Here is a 17,049-nt window from a genome sequence, read left to right on the forward strand (position 1 = left end):
GTTCATTTTGGGAGTTCAATATAGTTTCCCACCCCCTTCTGCCTAAGGAAGTATCGAAGTGGTACTTGATGCTGATCCGGGTACCTGAGGAGGAACAAGCTTTACCGGTGTCGATATGGAGGAGGGAATTGCAGGATTCAGACCTTGAACAGATATGGCAAGCATCTATGTGTTACCTATGGCTCTATGCAAAGTCTGCTCCACTCAAGAAAAATCATTTCTTCACAGTTTTTAAGGCTTATTGGACTCAGAAGAGGCAATCGAAGCTGGGGTTGCTGGTGGAAAAGAGGTGCCCTAAGTGCAGGGAGGCCAATGCAGACAAAGCCCACATGTTTTGGTTGTGCTCTTCGATCCAAAATTTCTGGCAAATAGTAGGTACAACACTCTCTGGCATATTGGGACAAGAAGTACAGGTGAGCTTGGAGTTGGTTGTTTTTGGAGTAATGCTAGAGAGAAAGGGGGATAGATCACTAACAAAAGCCCACAGAGCCTTGATGTTTATGTTAATTCTTCTTGCACGTAGAGAGCTCTGTATAAGTGGATCTTGCCGATCCCTCCTCTAGAAATTGAGTGGGTGACGTCAATACAAAGAATAGAATCATTAGATAGAGCCATAGCTAGTCTTAAAAGAGCAAAGATATGGGATATGTGGGATAATTGGGCACAGAAGATAAGGCATTGATGGGTATCCTCTTCCTTTTTCTTTGCTTCTTTCGTCACTAATTTCCCCTCTTCCTTTGTGTATTACATTTGTGTTTTTTATGTTATTATTTAAAGGTCCAATGATTAACACCAAATTAGCAGGTTGTTGGAGAGGCCAGCCCCTGCTAAAAGGAATCAGTTTCCGAGCTGGCAGCACAATGGGAGATTCGGCATGTGTTCTTTTTGGTTTTCCAAAAGAACACCCCTTCATTATCAGGAGAGGCCGAGAACCTCCTACCTAAGATTTGCTGCTTGGAATTTTGATACCTTACACTTAATGGCAAATAAGGGAGACAACAAAACAAAAAAAACATGGCTCTAGTAATAAGGCAACGAGGTTCATGATTGTGCATTTGATTCCCGTCACATTTTATGCTCCCAGAATCACTCTTTCACACCGAGTAATCTGACTAGGGCTAAGGTGCTGTGTTCGAGTTCTTGTTAAAAGAATCTCGAATGAATGTGGAACATAAACCTTTACTTGATGTTCCATCACAATCGACTCACTTTGCTCCAGACTCATACAAGTAGCAGCAACTGCTTTTAAGCAGCCAGGTAAAGCTGAAGCCACAGGATCCAAAGTAGCAGAAAGATAGGCTACTGGACGTCGGCTCAGTCCATAGTCGCATAGTCAGGCATGCCTAAGGCAGGGGCCTCACACAGACTGTTTCGCAACTTCACAAATGCTTTCACACACATCATTCCACACAATTGGATCCTTTGCCTTTTTCAAAGTCAGCTGAATTAATGGTTTTGCCAGCAGGGAAAATCCTAAAATCCACTGCCTACAGTATCCAACTACTCCCAAAAACATTCTCATCTATTTTTGTGTCTTTGGTTTCTGCATTTGCTTTATTATCTTTATTCTTTCTGGAATGACTTTCCTCATGCCTCTTTCTATTTTGTGGCCCAAATATTTTACTTCTCGCTGACAAAATTGTAATTTCTCTGGAGACACCTTGTGTCCTCCTTCAGCCAAATGGTTCAGTAATGCAATTGTGTCAGTGACACAATCTTCTCGTGATGTTGATGCCACCAGTAGGTCATAAATGTACTGAACCACAACCGAATTATTGGGCATGACCAATGTTTCTAGACACTTTTTCAAAATTTGATTAAAGATCGAGGGACTCTCTGTATACCCTTGAGGAACCATGCCAAAACACGGTCTTCGAACTTAAATGCAAACAAATACTGTGAATCTGGATGCAAAGGAATAGAGAAAGGCTTGACACAAAATCAATTACTGTAAACCAGCCTGCATTCCAAGGTATCTGATAAAGGATTGCTACGGGACATGGTACTACTGTACAACAAGGCACCACAATTTCATTTATTTTTCTCAGATCCTGCACTATTCTGTACTTCCCACTAGGCTTTTTAAGTCCCATGATTGGCGAATTACAAGGACTACTCATTATTTCTTTCAAAATACCTGGTTTAATCATTCGATCAATTTCTGAAGCAACTCCTGCTTTAACTTCTGGACTCATTTTATAAGGTCGTGTGTTTGGATAAACTGCTCCTTCCTTTACAGTCACTTTTACTGGGTCTATATTTGCCAAAAGGCCAATATATTTCCCTGTAAAATCCCACACATTGGGATCCACTGTGTCTCTTAGTTCTTCTGGCAATTCACTCTCCGTCATTAATGAAAACATTCCATCTACTTCTGTACTTTGTTTGGCTAAGAGCATTTTATATACAATATCCTCATCAGGTGTTTGGAAGGTGACACCATCCGGTGTACAGTAGTTAGTGCAATTCATCTTGCACAGCAGGTCTCGCCCTAACAAATTTACTGGACTAGAATCCCTCACTACGAATTTATGCATGTCTTTAAAATTCTCAATATGTACCTCTAATGGCTCTGTGACTGGGGATCTAATCTGTTGATTTGACACTCCGACTACTTGGTTGATTTCTCCCGAGAGGGGTAGGTTCGGGATGTCTGCTGCTCTCACAGTAGACCGGGTAGCACCAGCATCCAATAGAAAAGTGATTTCATTACCTTCCACTTTCCCATCAAAAATGGACCTGACTGATCTACCGGCAAGGATGCGCCAAGTACGCACTCCTCTGCCTCCCCCCTCAGGCACCGTCATTGCTCGCATTCAGATTCATCGTTGGTATTCTGTAAAAGATATTGTGAAACCACAGGATTTTTCTTACCACTTCCTCCGTGAAATCCAGCTTCCCTATTGGACCTTTGAGGGGTCACAAAATTAGGCATAGGAGCTGGTGGCACCTGATCCTGTGGATTAACTACCTGCTGCGGCTGATTCAAAGTCACCTCTTTCTGCATCTGTGGATTTAAATTTTGATTTGGCCCATTATTATTCTGAATACTCTTACACTCGTTCTTCTAATGTCTAAGCTTTCCGCACACATGACAAGGAAAATTCTTCTTCGCATCCTCTCTAGTCATTTCTCCTTTCCATTTATCACCACTCGCCACTTGGTCATTTTGATTCTGCTCTTTCACCTGACTATCGGTCTGAGTGTTCATTTTATTTTCCTGCTGTTCTTGCGATTTCACTTACGCCCACATAATTTTCTTTTTCTACTTTCTATGCCTTGCCTCAATGTCGTCTCCACAATACTTTGTGTATTTTAAAATGTTGTCAATCGACTTCCCCTGCCAGCACAACATGTGTTGTTGAATCATCTGGCTAATCTCTGGTTTCAGACCATACATAAGCCGATACACAAAATGTCCCATGTCTTTGGCACCAATGTTCTCAAAACCACTATACTGCTTAAACATTTGTAGTAACCTCTCATAATAGGCATGCACAGACTCATTCGGCTCTTGAGTTGCCCTATTTATCTTTACCCAATCTGTCTCTTTAGGAGGGATTTTTCATTTCAGGAAAGTAATTACTTGGTGATATTTCTTCATCACGTCATCTGAGGGTGCTCCCGTTTTAGGATCTTCGGGGTACTCTATACTTGGCCAATGAATTGTAATCTTACATTCTGTCCATAAGTCAGCAGGTACCACAATATCAAACAAACCATCCAAATACTTTAGCAAAACCTGTGAAACCTTCACAAATCTTTCCACCTGTTTGTACCACTCAACAGGCTTTTCTCTTAACAAAGGAAAATCATTCGTAAAGGACATAATATTCTGTCTGCTCCAAGGAACATGAAAATATCCACCTCCTGGAACTTCTCTCTCCATACACAACCTTTCTGCCTTTCCTGACTCTTTTAGTAAGTACTCGGATGATATTTGACTAGCTTGTGCTTCTTCCTTTTTCCTTGTCCACCTAGTTCTCCACCTGTCTAGGTCTCCCCATTTTTGTAAAATAGTCATTAACTCTTTTATCTGTAATTTTCTTCCAGACACATTCATATTCTCCAAATCTTTATCAGTAAATTCTGCTCTATATGGTTTCTGCAGTACTTTTGATCTCCGTATTTCCACTCCAATCTCTGAAGCCATCTCTGTTAATTTCTCATGAAATAACCTTGCATTTCTGTTTATACTTCTACATATAAACAATAATTCTTCCTCATTGTAATGGTTCAACCTATCTATTTCCACATTTCCAGCTATCATCTCTTCCAATTCCCCTTTCAATTTGTAAATATCTAACATCTTTGGCACCGAACTTCGTCTTTCTATTCCCTGTGCCCAACTTTCCAAATCTTCTGGAGTGACCGCAGTTGAACTTCTTGTTCTCATAGGTACCATTGACTCATTTTCTCTCGTAATATCAGGTGTGACTCTTCTCGGATTTTCAATTATAGGCTCCCTTATAGGAAGGTCCATTAGTGAAATGACTGAATCGCACTCAATAGCTTGGTCCTCAGATACTATTTTCTTTTTTCTAGAATTACTCAGAGGAATGGTTACAGTTTGAGGTTTTGGGCAACTCAAAAAAGCTAACACCATCTTTTGTATACTCTCTCCAATTCTCTAACCACACACAAGTATGATATCCTCTTTCCATCATCATAAAGGAAGCAGGGTTTTTTGGTGGCGGTGTAGGAATTCCCTCTCTAGTCAACACTGGCTTGTCTTTCTTAAAGAAATTCTTTATTCTCTTCTTCAATGATATTTTTCTCTTTTCTCCATACATTCTGGATGAACGATATATAAAGTTCTATTCTACAAACCCTGAAAATCTTCTATCTGCGCGACTCACACCAACAGTCAAATCAGAAACCTGCATGCAAATGTCTTCCAACCAATCCTATTGCAGCTTCTATCTCACAACCAATCAGATTCAGGCTTGCTCTCGTGGTCTGACCGATCCCAGAGCGGCCTTTTTTGACATCAGTATTACTCCTCACTACTGACCCCTCCTTTATAATCGGCTTCTGTCTCATGCCCGCTGTTACAACCAATCCCAGCGCGGCTCTCTGTGATGTCAGCGCAACTCCTGCAACTGACCCTCCCTTCACAAGGTAATACGAAAACTTACTTCTGGATACTTTTCATGAAATTCTTAGTTAATAACAACATGAAAACATTCACTACACTGTCTGTTACACTAAACAAAGGATAGATTACTCCTTTCCACTGCGAGTAAAACCTTCCGCTTACTCTTCATTCACTGCGAGTAAAACCTTCCACTTACCCTTCATTCAAGCTCGAAAGAACCTGCTACTTCTTCAGTGTTACCCTTTCTAGGTGATATAAGACCAAAGTTTCATCAGCGAACCTTCTGCTATCACTCACTCAACTTTTATACGAAAATAGTCCTTAATTTAACACTGCCAGCCCTACCTAGCTCCTCAGTGTTATTCCAACAGACGAGTAACCTCACTGCAGTGTGGTTTCTATCACCACCCACTATTCAATTTCCCGGGAATTCTGGATAACATAAAACAAAACACTAACTCTTTTTGTTAAACATAAATCATAAATCAATATTTATCACTAAACTAGTAAATAATAATCATAGCTGATCCAGCGGTTTACCAACAACAGATTCTCTACGACCATATACTCACCTGGGCCCATCAATCACACAATTGAGTAAAACCGCTGGGTGTCGAGTTTATGAGTTTCACAACTGGTAGGATTAGTCTAAATACCTTTATTTCCCGCAACGAACCCTTCACAGATCAAAAAGTTTGTTCCTCTGGTCGATGGACCATTAGTTGAACTAGTTGACGGTGAAAATGACATAAAGCTGACATATTTATGCTTTAAATTGAAAATAACCACAGACTCCTTTAGTATTTTAAAATGTTATCTACATCTTTGAGCATGTGAACCACTTCAAAAATACAATACATTTGCCTTTCTCTCATTGGAGCGAAAGTTCAATCAATTAAACATCATATATTCATCACGAATTCAAGCAATGATCAATCCATAGAAAGGGAGAGGACAGAGAGAAAAAATTATTCAAATAATGAGAAAAATACTTTACAAAGAATGGTGTGAAAACCAGCACCCTGGCCCAAGGGCAGGTAAGGTTCCCCTGAGATAGATTCAGGAATCAGTCTTTAAAGACATGAATCAGGACAGGAGATTTACTTCTCTAATACCGACGATTGTGCCGCACACCTCTGAAACTCTCTTCCTCTTCGAGATTCTTCCGCGAGTCTTCTTCTAACCCAATTTAATTAGGATTGTAAGTTTTGCTTCTGATTCTGCATTCGATTCTTCATCAGCGTCTCACAGCATCCCTCCCAGCATCAGCATCACCCGCTACACCGACAGCATCTTCCCTCAGCAGCATTCAGGTTCTAGCTCTCTCTAACTAACTAAAGCTACCTTAGTTACATCTTTTGTTCGGATGGTTCCACCCATTAATGTTTCAATATCATACAAATTTGAAATGTAATTGGTCAGGCAAGGGGAGGATGATCATCGCACCATGCTTACATATAACTTTTTCAGTTAGCCCATTGTTAACAAACCCATCCCCTTAATTCTTCGTTCAATCTTTATTTTCCAAACCACATTTTCATTTCATCTGCAACAAATCTTTTAACTTGAACATGTGAGCTTATTCATTTAGGTTCTTCACTGCCGGTTCTCAGGCTTCAGCACACTGCGACCATGACCTCCTCTCGACCCATCTGTCATTCTTGCGGGTCCACTCTCAATAGGCATGCACAAAACCCACGTGACTCCGCTCGCTTCAGACATTCACGAGAGGCCCAAATACACACTAATGATAAAGTCAAAAGACAGATGTTATTTTCAAGAATAAAGTGGTTTCACTGTATACCACCCACCTCTACTCTATTCCCTTTTACTTATTCATACTTTCCCTGCATTAGCGTTAGTATAATAGCTTGCTTTCTTTCCAGCAAAGCAGATGCCATGCACGCGAGCCTTTAAGCCGCCATATTAGTGCCTTCTGCTCATGTGCAAGAATTACCCTCCAAGCGTTATAACATCATACTATGTAGATGCAGTTGACGCATGCGCAGTAAAGAATCCCCGTTTAGAGCATTTTAGTCCTTCGTTCCCTCTGTTAACGTTAGTAAATACATAAGCGAGCTTCGCTAACCCTCATGGTTTATGTGGTGCGCATTAGTATTACACAAAACAAACGTAATAACTGGTTACTCCAGTATTGGAGCCTTTCATAGATTCACATGCCTGAATCATTCCCCGTCGTCGAGACGGGAGTCTCCGGTACATAAAAAAGCTTTGCTTAGTATCATAGCAAACAGAAAAAAGGCCTAGGCCCATTTTCCTTTGCAACCCATAACCTTCGTTATGTAAAAAAGGACTAAACCAGTCCCTGAGCCAATCAGAGCCTCTCACCCTCTAGAACACTCCTGAGAGAACCTTCTGCCCTCAGATTTTCTACCGCACGTTGTGCTAGGGAGTCTCCTTTGAGCTCTGCTCAAATTCTACAGTTGGTTTTAGATTAAGGAGATTTTTTCTACTGAAATTTCTACATCATCTAGGAGAATGGCTGATAAAGAAAAGAAAGGCTTGTTTAGGGCCTGTGCCACCTGCTCAAAGAAGAGATTATATACTGATGATCCTCATAAGGACTGTATATACTGCCTTTACCCACATCACCAGGCGAAGGAGTGTAAGGTATGTCGCACCTTTTCTAATAAGACTTTAAGGGATCGTGAAGGCAGACTGCTAATTTGGCTCCAAAAACTTAAAACCAGGAAGGACGTCATGTCTAGTGACAGTGATGAGGCGTCAACTGTTTCAAGGAGATCTCAGAAGAGAGGCAGATCTCCTCAGGCTCCTACCTCAGGGGAGAAACCTGAGAAGGCTCTTAAAAAGACCACTGCTGGGTCTTCAGAGCGCAGTCCCTCAAAATCTCCTAAAACTAAAGAAAAGGAGAGCAAGGGTCATGCTTCAGGGGTGAAACAGCCAAAGAAAACAAGTTCTGAGCCTTCAAAATCACCCCTTAAATTAAACATGCGCTTAAAAAGCCAGCGTCTACTTCACCTGAGGAGAAATTAGGAAATTCTACATCGTCGACGGGATCGTCGACGAAGAAGGTAGCGTCGTCGACGACGAAGAGTGAAGTAAAAGTCATTATTAAGCCTGTACTCTCGTCGACGATGGCATCGTCGACGGCAGTGTCGACGACGAGAGCGGCGACGGCGACGACAATGACGACGACAACAACTACATCGTCGACGGCACCGTCGACGAGGGTGACAACTACATCGTCGACGGCGGCAACGACGACTATGTCTACAGCATCGACGACGGCATCGACGACGACGATGTCGACGGCGGTTATTATGGCAATCTCGTCGACGGGCTCGTCGACGAGGGAAAAAACCCCGGAAAAGCGGGATTTGGACAGGAAAAGAAGGATTACCCCGGATATTACGTCTCCTAGTAAGGTAACGCCTCTGGTTCCATCCCATTTATTGGAGGAAGAAGATTCGCAGGAAGAGGATAATGAGGGCCCGTTTGGCTATGCAAGTAGCCCCTCTCAGTTGCATGTAAAATGTCAGGAGGATGACTGGGAGGATGAGTATGGGGGTTATCAGGACCCCCCCCGACAACAGGATCAGGAAGAGATGGTGAGTGTTCCAGCTTCTCTTCTGACGGATTTGCAGTTCATGTTGGATGATTACAAGAAGAGGCATACTTTGCCTCAGTCTACCCAAAGGATGCCAGTGGCTCCGGCGCACTCTGTGCCATGTACACCAGTGCGAAGACAGGAGATACCGGTTCCGCGGCCACTAACACCTTTGCCACAGCCGGCTCTGGACACTTCTGAGGATGAAGAGCAGGAGGAAGGGGAGATAACAGATCCTAGTAAGGAATGGGATGAGTATTTGATTCCGTCCCCTTCATCTCCGTCACCAAGACCTGTGGATTCCCCTCCGGAGGACATTGGAGGGTTCCATAATCTGATGGAAAGAGCCGCGCAGAGATTTGCGCTCAGTATGTCATCAGATAAAGCAGAATGCTTTTTATATGATTTCAAAGAACCGTTTCGCAAGACGGTTAGATCTCTTCCAATTGTGAGTCATCTATGGGAGGAAGGTCTCAAAGTGATGGAGACGCCGGCAACGGTTACTCCAGTGCTGGCCAGGCTGGACAAAAAATACAAAGCGCCTTCCGATGCTCCGGCTTGTTTATTAGGTCACCCCAAACCGGACTCGGTTATAACTCAAGCGGCGCAGCAAAAATCGAGGAATCCCTCTGCTCCAATTTCCACGCCACCGGACAGAGAGGGTAGGCGCTTGGATAATGCAGGTAAAAGGTTTTCGTCCATGTCTGCTCTTCTGGTCAAGGCAGCAAACGCACTAGCCATCCTGGGCAGGTATGATAGGCAGATGTGGTGCGACCTATCACCATACATTGATAAAATACCTGAAGCGGACAGACAAGAGGCTAGAAAAATCCTCCAGGAGGGTGAAAGGGCTTCGGCTGAAGTCATAGATTGTGCAATGGACATTGCGACCACGGCCTTCAGATCTCTGGGAGGAGCGGCGGTTTTGCCCAGACAAGGATGGTTGAGAGCAACATCTTTTAGGCCTGAAGTCCAGAATAAGATCTTGGATCTTCCGTTCAATGGGGAAGATCTGTTCGGAAAACATGTGGATGAGGCCTTACAGAGTATAAAAAAGGATACGGAAACAGCGAAATCTCTGGGAACATTGCAGTATAGAAAAGTTACTTTTCGTGGCTCACGTGGTAGGGGCCAGCCCTCTTATAGAGGAGGTTATCAACAAGGCCGTTATTCTTCCTACTCCACATCATCTCAACCATATCGTCAACAACAATATTCACAAAGAGGAGGTTTCACAAAATCTACTCCTAGAGGTCGAGGAGGTCGTCAAGGGAAAGACACCACCCGAAGACAATGACATTCTGGTGACACTTACTCCTCATATGTCACATATTCCCCTGGGTGGAAGAATTTCCTATCATCATCAAAATTGGCAGCAGATAACGACGGACCAATGGGTCCTCCACATAATACAATTCGGTCATACTCTAGAGTTTCTGGAAATCCCCCCTTGTTCACCACCAAGATTTCAAGAGGTCAAGTATTTAAATCAGATGCGTCAAGAAATTCGGACAATGCTCCGAAAGGGAGCAATAGAACCGGTACCGAATTCCCAGAAAGGAAGGGGATTTTATTCCCGTTTTTTTCTGATCAAGAAAAACATTCTTCAATGGCGCCCCATTTTGGATCTCAGATCCCTAAATACTTACCTCAAGGATCAGACCTTCAGAATGATCTCCCTCCAGGATATTCTGCTGCTGTTAAACCCAGGGGATTATATGACCAAACTGGATTTACGGGATGCATATTTCCATATTCCAATCCATCCTTCACACAGGCAGTACCTTCGGTTCGTGGTGGCCGAAGATCATTACCAATTCAGGGTGCTTCCTTTTGGTCTGAAATCGGCCCCAAGGATTTTTACAAAATGTCTGGCTCCAGTGGCAGCAGTACTAAGGAGACAGAAACACCAAGTGTTTCCTTACCTCGACGACTGGCTAGTCAAGGCTCCATCGAAAGCGTCAGCCCAGTTATCAACAGAGGCTTGCATAGAACTATTTGCCAGTTTAGGCCTCACTCTAAACGAGGAGAAGTCGACTCTACAACCTTCAAGAAATATAACTTTCTTGGGAGCGATTCTGGATACGGAGGTAAACAGAGCGTTCCCCTCCGAGGAGAGACAGCGGGGAATAATATCTCTATCCCAGGCGTTTATAAAAAGAAAGTCTCTTTCAGTACGCAGGTACAAGTCTTTGCTGGGAACGATGTCATCTTGCATTCCCCTCGTACCTTGCTGCAGGCTACGGATGCGTCCGTTACAAGAGCAATTGGATCTTCAGTGGCATCAAGCGACAGGATCCTTCGAGGATATAATCAAAGTGACGCCGATCATGGTCCACGCGGCGACATGGTGGACCCGAAAACGAAACATCTCACAGGGTCTTTCTTTCCTGACTCAGCCAGCTCCATTGGTCATTACAACAGATGCATCCTTGGAAGGATGGGGAGCATTCCTTCAGGATCTGCAGGTCAGCGGTCGTTGGAAAGCGGACGAACAACAATTGCATATCAACCTTTTGGAGCTCAGAGCCGTCCGCTTAGCATTGTTGGCGTTCCTGCCAAGGATTCAAGGTGCAGCCGTGTTGGTAAGAACAGACAACACAACAGCAATGCACTACTTGAACAAACAGGGAGGCACCATATCTCTCTCCCTGTCTCGGGAAGCCCAGTGGATATGGGAATGGGCTCTACGACACGAAGTATCCATTACAGCGGAACATCTTCCAGGGGACCAGAACACCAAAGCGGATACTCTAAGCAGACTAAAGTCTGTCTGTCACGATTGGGAAATCGACAACGGGATTTTGGACAACATCTTCCAGAAATGGGGAACTCCAATAGTAGATCTTTTTGCGACAAGGGAGAACAAGAAATGCCGGTTCTTCGCAAGCTGGCTTCCCCAACGGGGATCTTGGGGGAATGCGTTTTTGATGGCATGGTCAGGCATCTTTGCCTACGCCTTTCCTCCAATTCCCCTCCTGCCGCGGGTTCTTATGAAGATCAAGAAAGAACCATGCAAGTTAATCTTGATAGCTCCGTGGTGGCCCAGACAGCATTGGTTTGCGGAGCTCCTTCTGCTGTCGGAGGAGCGTCCGATTTGCCTGCAGACGATACCGTCTCTGCTGACAATGTTCCAGGGGGAAGTTCTGCATCCGGATCCGAAATCTCTGCAGTTAGCAGCCTGGCTCCTGAATACCGTGAATTTCAACATCTGAATATCCCTACGGAGTGCAGAGAGATTCTATCTAGAGCCAGAGCGGATAGTACAAACAAGACATATCGGATGAAATGGAAAAGGTTCTGTTTATGGTGCAAAAGGTCTAATATTCATCCGCTGCTTTCAGAAGCTCACGAGATTATTCCATACCTCTTGCTTTTGGCTAAGTCTGGTTTGGCGCATGCGTCTATAAAAGTACATCTAGCTTCAATTTCACGCTTTAGAAGAACGGCCTCTGGTCCATCTCTGTGGTCTGCTAGAGTCACCAAGCAGTTTATGAAAGGTCTGTTCCGAGTTTTTCCTCCAATAAAACCACCACCACCTCTCTGGCAATTGAATGTCGTTCTTTCCCAGTTGATGAAACAGCCCTTTGAACCAATTCACAGGGCGGAACTGAAATTTCTTTCCTGGAAAGTTGCGCTTCTCATTGCGCTCACTTCAGCCAGGAGAGTGGGAGAAATTCAGGCTCTCACGATCCAAGAGCCTTTCTTGCAGTTCAAGGAGGACAGGATAATACTCAGGACTAATCCAAGATTCATCCCTAAGGTTCCAACTGACTTTCATTTGAACGAACCTTTAATTCTCAAAAGATTTTTTCCACAACCAGCAACAGCGGCGGAAAGAGCTCTCCACTCGCTGGATATCCAGCGTTGTTTGAAATTCTATTTGCAGAAAACTAAGCCTTTCCGCAAGTCTTCACAGCTTTTTGTGGCCTACAGCGCACCCAGAAAGGGTTTCCCTTTGTCAAAGAGAGGAATTGCTAGATGGATATCAAGTGCCATAGGGTATTGTCATCAGGCAGCTGGCCGACCTTTGAATGCACGAGTCCGTGCACATTCAACAAGAGCAGTCTCCACCTCTACTGCTCTATTTGCAGGAGTACCGATCCAGGATATCTGCAGGGCGGCGACCTGGACGAGTACGCACACCTTCACCAGGCATTACTGCCTGGATGCAGCCACAGGAAGAGATGTGGCGGTGGGAGAAGCGGTGCTGAGGAACCTTATCCAGTAACGGTGAGCCTTCTTTACCATCCCTCCTTCCTTGGTTATGTACGTTGGCGCATTTTATTGTTCATTGTATTACTGTTTACAAAGAATTTTGATATGTGGAATTGGGTGTACAGATACCAGTTTTATCACACTGTATATGTTTCCTGGATTCACTTTCTAGATAACAAAAAATGTGCATTTATTTACTGCTCGCTATTCTGATTCAGGCATGTGAATCTATGAAAGGCTCCAATACTGGAGTAAGAAAACAAGTTACTTACCTGTAACTGTAGTTCTCCAGTATTGGACCTTTCATAGATTCACATGCAACCCACCCTCCTCCCCTGAGAGGCTCACCTCGGATTTAGCACAAAGAGTGTTATTGCACAAGTGCACGAAAATCTGAGGGCAGAAGGTTCTCTCAGGAGTGTTCAAGAGGGTGAGAGGCTCTGATTGGCTCAGGGACTGGTTTAGTCCTTTTTTACATAACGAAGGTTATGGGTTGCAAAGGAAAATGGGCCTAGGCCTTTTTTCTGTTTGCTATGATACTAAGCAAAGCTTTTTTATGTACCGGAGACTCCCGTCTCGACGACGGGGAATGATTCAGGCATGTGAATCTATGAAAGGTCCAATACTGGAGAACTACAGTTACAGGTAAGTAACTTGTTTTCTTAGTAAGTTAAAGGATCAGATTGCGTATGAGCAAGTCTCTTTTCTACGAGTCCATGCTCCATCAAGCTCATTAGTTTTTTAGTTTTGTAGTTTCCAAAACAATGTGGCTTTGTTTTCAACAAAAACTTTATTAACTACAACAGTAAGGAACAATGAAGCCTCTTAACACTATTTACTTTGCCTCCTCTCATTCACAGTTCCCGAGTGCCCTCACTGATCTCATGAGGTCCTGATTCTAATATTAAGGGGTGAGAAACATGATGTATTTTGCAGAAATCAATACAACAGTGTCTCGAGGTTTGCCATCAATGCTGAGGCCCACGTTCACGGTATAATCTACATAGACCGCTATGGTTCATATACTTACCTTATGAATGAGCCTTTTCATAAAGTCACATCAACTTGGATACTCAAACCAGGGGTACTGTATGAACAATAGAGTAAATATATGGATAAAGAACTACACTGGCACAATGTTATCATTGATCTTATACCTATTTATGTATGTCTGTTACTATGCTGAGAAAAATCATTTTAATTATTCACATCACTGTTATTATACATGCACCTATGCCAACCTATAGCGATAAAACTCGGATAAGACCCAGACAATATGAACCTACCATGACAAGATACTAATGCCACTATACTTTTGTCCTACACTTTTCTCTTTTCAGAAAGACTACTCCCTTCTACAGATTTTGCGGCACTGGTTAGTTTACGCCGCCTTCTGAGGCCACATACAGCGCGAAACATGTTGACCGTTATATATGTCCATTAGGGACATATACCCAGCTACAGAGGGACATAATATCCCTTAGAGCAGCACCACCCACTTTCTTTTAACAATGACAGACCCTAATAAATAGTACCCACCCTTCCTCCAGTCCTTTTTTTAAACACACCACTTTAGACTTCACTGACACTTACACCCACTTACCCAAACAGCTTCTCATCCAAAGATCTCAAATAAAGTGACCCTTCAGGGGACCCGTAGGGCATTGCAGTGCTGGCCCGACAAGGCGCAAAGCCCAAATTATGAAGCAGGACATCCTTCGGGGTGTGTGAGGGCATTATGATGAGGACACACTGTCCCCCACAGATAGTCGCACACGACAAAAGTTGTTTCCTTTTTCTTTCTCTTCCTCTACAAGGAACAGTGACTGCCTTGGTGCACAAAATGGTTGTCAGCCAGTGTCACATGGTGTAGTGAATCTGCTTTTCACAAAAAGGACAGACCCTAAACACAAATCTTCCCTAGGCCGAAGTATAAACCGACACTCCCCTAAGGCAAGAGAAAAATACCAATCCAAACTTATGGAATATAACAAATAGCAATTTATTAACACATTACTATAAAAAGGGCAGGCCAAATACATTAGTCATAGCAGACTCTCACATAACAATAGGACAATTGAAATAAACAATCAGAATAAAATGCAATACGTACAAGGAGCAAAGAATATATACAAATATATATGTATTAAATGAAAGGAAACAAGGAAAGAAGGAACAGTAAAGAATAGCAAGGATAAAGTCAAAAGAGTTAGTAGGAGCACCTCACTGATTGCTTCCACATCTCGCCCCACTTTGCTGAGGGGAGTCCGGTACTGCAGCCGGGCAAGAGTTCAGTCGAGACACAAAGTTCCCACTGGTCCACAGCAACACGTCTCCTCCAGAGCTGCCAATCCTGTAGCTTTAATACTATTCAATGTGAGGTGAAGCTTCTAGCAAACCTCGCCCCCTTCTCTCATGAGAGAACGAAGCTGGCCTGTACCAGTCTGCGTCAAGGCCACAGCATGGGCTGGCCAGGCCTCTGTATTATGGCTCTGAGGAAGAGTATGCACGTTCCACAGATAATATCCAGTTCTATCTAGTCCGTGAAGGGTGAAAAATAAATGAGGAGCAAGAAACATGCCCTCCTCACTCTGCAACTACATGCAAGCACAGAATATAGCTTCAGTCATGAAAATGGAGTTAGTTAAGCCATGCACACAGAAAGGCTTAAAGCAAGATGGAATTGAAAAGCAAGATGACATGAGACCATGTCAAAGCCAATAGTAAGAGCTGCCATAAAGCAAGGTAAAGTCAGAGAAGAATGACATGAGGCCATGTCAAAGTCAATAGTCAAAGTCAGAGAACAAGAATGACATGAGACCATGTCAAAGCCAGTAGTCAAAGTCATAATTCACATAACCCAAATAACATTATACATATTTCTGCACAACTGCTTATAGCATCACAAACTTTATCCCTCAGTAGACAACCCCGAGCACATGTGCGCACCACCACCCACAACACTGCACTTTGACATCCCACACCTTATATTCTTGGCAAGACTATTCTACTCCGTGACAGCTTCTACTAAAAGGCAGCAAGATTACAGGACAGAAGAGAAGCAGGCATATGCAGGACCATCCTACATTAAAGCTAGGGTAAAATAACGACAATATCAGTTAAAATGGTGGCAGTCGGAGGTCATCATAGGGTGCCAGACTACAAAAGCGGCTCTTTCATTACACATGGTCAAACAGCAACAAAGAGATGGCAGGCATGGAGAACAAAGAGCACATGCAAGCCTATGGCAAAGGCACACTGGCTGGAAGAACACAATGGCTGTCAGCCAGTGCTGCATGGCCAAACAACAACAACAAGCAAGGAGGCATGGGGAGCAAATAACACATGCAAGCTTATGGCAAATGCACACACACTGGATGCACAAAATGCCTGCCAGCCAGTGCCACATGGGCAACTAACAGCGAGCAAGGAGGCATGGGGAACAAAGAACACATGCTAACCTATGGCAAAGGCCAGCCAGTGCCACATGGTCCAGAAAGAACAGCGAGCAAGGAGGCATGAATTTACCTTGAAAAAAACAAAAGACAAGAGGTGTTTGGAAAAACAGGAACAGTTGGTATAATTAAACTCTTCATTTGGGAAACATCCACAGAATCAGGTACGAAGACTGACTCAACATACATTCTTTTTGAGTGTCATTACATACAGTCTTTGGAGCATCAAAAAACAATTTAGATCTTACTTTTGACAAATTAATGCAGGCCTACCCATGGGGTGCAAAGCAGGCCACCTGGTTGTGGATGCAGGTGGGGCTCGGCATTGCGGGAAAACAATGAGGTACACTGAGTGAAGTGTCCAGATGCCAGGTATGGAGAGCACATGATCGTTGTGTGCACTGTGTGTGCTGTGCTCTGAGTGTTCCTTACTTCTTGTTGCATCTAACTTTATGGTGTTTTGGAAATGAGCACACCCCTCCGGCGATATCTGCTTTATTGGGGCCAATCTCATGGGACCATTGTGGTGTTGCTGCCTATCTGTTGTTTTTCTGTTCGTTTGTTTGTCTGGTTGGTTACGTGCCACCCCACCTGTGATCTGTCAATCAGTGGCCTCAGGCCTATGTTGCAGGGCCTGCCTGAACTTGTATTTTTTACTCGGGTTTGATGGAGAGGTCATCTCGGGAGAT

General features: G+C 43.6%; 1 protein-coding gene across 1 annotated transcript in view; it reads left to right on the forward strand.

The window, feature by feature from the left end:
- Positions 1-17,049, forward strand: part of LOC146809649 (uncharacterized) — a 763,091-nt gene that overhangs the window by 585,328 nt on the left and 160,714 nt on the right. The gene's annotated exons all lie outside the window — the stretch shown is intronic.

The sequence above is a fragment of the Triturus cristatus genome, chromosome 7, assembly GCF_964204655.1.
Source record: "Triturus cristatus chromosome 7, aTriCri1.1, whole genome shotgun sequence".
In the NCBI taxonomy this organism is placed as follows: domain Eukaryota; kingdom Metazoa; phylum Chordata; class Amphibia; order Caudata; family Salamandridae; genus Triturus; species Triturus cristatus.